Raw genomic sequence first — 2,989 nt, 5'->3', positions numbered from 1 at the left:
TTAATACACAAAACTATAGATGTTTTCCTCAAGATACGAGTAAAAACCATATGTGGTTTCGTGCACACCTCCACATCAGTTTAGTGTCTAACACGGTCACTCTAGCATGACTCGTTTCCTATAGGTTGAGGACGAGTGAACTTACCCCTTACAGTTTATCTAACTAGGAGACACAGTTGTAAAAGTATATTGACAATGTGTACTTTGTTACATAAAAAAAAAAAAAAAAAAAGTATTTGGATGAGTCATGCTACTCGCGCCCACCATATATGCTCTTGACACTCACTTAAGTTTTTATTTTTATTTTAAATAAATAATAAAATTACATTAATACCCTCATTGAATTACCCTACACACCCACCATCTTCTCCGAATGAAAATCTCAGCCATCTTCTCTATCTATTCTCTTATTCTTCTCCACTATCTACTTCTCTCAATTTTCTTCTTCATATTCAAGTCCTTTTGAGTTTTTTGAGAAATTGAATCAATAGAAATAAGATTTTAGGATTTTTTTTTTCAAATTATCTTATTTTACTTTTTTGCATTTAATTATCAAAGAAGATGAAAAAACAATTGTTAAAACCTTCAAAACAATGATTTCGAATCGAAGAACTCATAATTTTTTTAACAAATTTTATTCAATAGGTTCAAATCGAACCTGTTTTAGCCTATTTGGTAAGTATCTACCAAATGTAACTTTCTATCTAACATTACAAAATTGATCGAAACACTTAGGGATTTTTTGACAGATTTTCTTCGATGGATTCTGATTGAACTTGTTTTAACGGATTTAGTAAGTATCCTATCAAACTTAATTTTGTACCAAACATTACAAAATAGATTCAATAGGCACGATTGGAGGTGTCAAAGTGCTACACAAGAAAAATTTTGTTCCATAGGAAAAAAGATCAATCGTAGATAAAAATAAACTCTAATAACAAGATAAGATTTTGAAGGAACTATAAAATATGATGAATTTTTGGATAGAAAAATCAAGAGTACTTTATTAATGGTTGAAGAGGTTGAATCGATGAAAATAATTAACCCTAACTAGGAACATCTATGAGTTTGAAGATCTCTACCTTTAAGTAATATTCTCTTAGTCTCATAGAAGAGAGTAGGCCAAAAGAGGCAAAACAATAACAATAGCACTTCTCTTTATCTTGTTTAAAAATCATAGACATAAGGGTATTTTATCATATTAAGATATAAGACAGTTTTAATCAAAATAAATATTTATTAAACTAAAATCAGCATTAAATAATTTTTTAAATTATTAAAATATCCTTACATCTAACCCATATATCTAAGCCAATAGGTACACCTTTTAATTAAAATAATCTTACATTGTACATAACAAAATACCCTTATATCTAAGATACATAAACAAACAAAAACTTTTTTTACCCTTTTTTTCTTGTTAGAGGGTTTATATCCATGTTCCTTAAATCATTTATTCCCGTTTGATTTAGGGGTGTCAATGGGTACTCATTTATCTGAAATCGATCTGGACCGAAATCGAAAACTCCAATTTCAATTTCCTTTTTATTGAAATCAATTAGAAGTAGGCCTAAAATGAGATCGAACCCATAAGAACCAGAACTGTTAGATTCTATCCAATGGGTACCCTCGTGTACCCAAAACACAATTTCTTTTGTCATTTCTTTTCATATTATAGATGATTCAATGTATTTTATTTTAAAATAAATACATATTAATAAAATTCTTTATAAATTATGATTGAAACTTAAAATGAGTTACTTTTTTAAAAATTTGTTACTTTTAATTAAGATAAAATTTTCAAATTATAATTAAGTTAATAATGTATTAATTTTTGAAAGAAAATTATTATTTTTATAATGATTTGAATTTTTTTTTCTCATTCAATTCTTTAAAACCAAAACTAAAGGGTACCCGTGATTTTTTTTTGTTACAATTCTGTTTATTTTAGAACCAAATCCGAAACCGACAAGAACCATAATCAAATTAAATATTCAGTGCTCATCTTCTCAACAAACCATGTCATAAATCACTAGGTGTTGGGGATTAACAACAAATAACAAGTTGTGAAAATCCAACAAAACTTAATGACCTATTGCATTTTAATCCACCTTTCAATTTCTATGAGTACTCAAATGATGAGACTACTATTACCAAAAATAAAAAAAAAAAAAATGAAAAACCCTTGACTTTAATCTTGAATGAGAAACTAACATAAAACGGTGAAAAAGCCCCCCATCACTTTGGTAAATTACACTTTCAACTAGTATGGTTTAGCAAAATTCTATGTTGACCCCATAACATTTTGACAATTACACTTACCTCCCCTATAGTTATCTAATGGATTCAATTAACATTTAACCCCTTTTGTCAAATTACCATTAACTAAACAGTTAAAAAAAAGATTTTTTTTTTTAAAAAACTTTTTATAAAGATCATTTTACACTTTTTAAAATATTATTCTCTTTATATATATTTGTGAAAAAAATGAGTTTACTTGTGACTCATAACACTTTTTTAGACAAGGATATTTTTTACAGTTTTAAAATTAATTAATTTTTATTTATTTATTTATTTATAATAAAACAAGGTATAATAAGTCCAATTATGAAAATGTTATGGGGTCAAAATGAAATTATGCTAAACCACAGAGGGTCAAAGAGTAATTTAACCTTTTGGTCTTATTTTAAACATTTTTCTAGTCCGATTTTAAAAAACCGACTTGGAAATAATAAAAAAACCGGTCTGGGCGGTGTTTGGGTTAATCTATACGATTAAAATCGGCAGGTTCAAACCGAACTTATTCCGATCACAGAATCCGATTCTTTAAAAAGTGGAAAAAATGAGGAAAATAAAGAGAGCGATTGTAGCGAGTTGTTCGAGGCCATAATCAAAACGAGATAGAATTTGAAAGGCACGGAGAATCGCTTTTCGTTATTGCCAACCTTCAATGCAAGTGTGACGTCATCTCATATTGACGCACTTGCTC

General features: G+C 28.1%; 1 non-coding gene across 1 annotated transcript; it reads right to left on the bottom strand.

The window, feature by feature from the left end:
• Positions 1-2,863: 2,863 nt before the first annotated feature.
• Positions 2,864-2,989, bottom strand: LOC147382198 (small nucleolar RNA snoR86). The gene has a single exon (XR_015174105.1). It is a non-coding gene; the product is annotated as a small nucleolar RNA snoR86 (small nucleolar RNA).

The sequence above is a fragment of the Akebia trifoliata genome, chromosome 16, assembly GCF_017979445.1.
Source record: "Akebia trifoliata isolate Shusen 1 chromosome 16, ASM1797944v1, whole genome shotgun sequence".
Lineage (NCBI taxonomy): Eukaryota > Viridiplantae > Streptophyta > Magnoliopsida > Ranunculales > Lardizabalaceae > Akebia > Akebia trifoliata.
The sequence above is the reverse complement of the archived record's forward strand: the minus strand, read 5'-3'. Positions and strand labels throughout refer to the sequence as shown.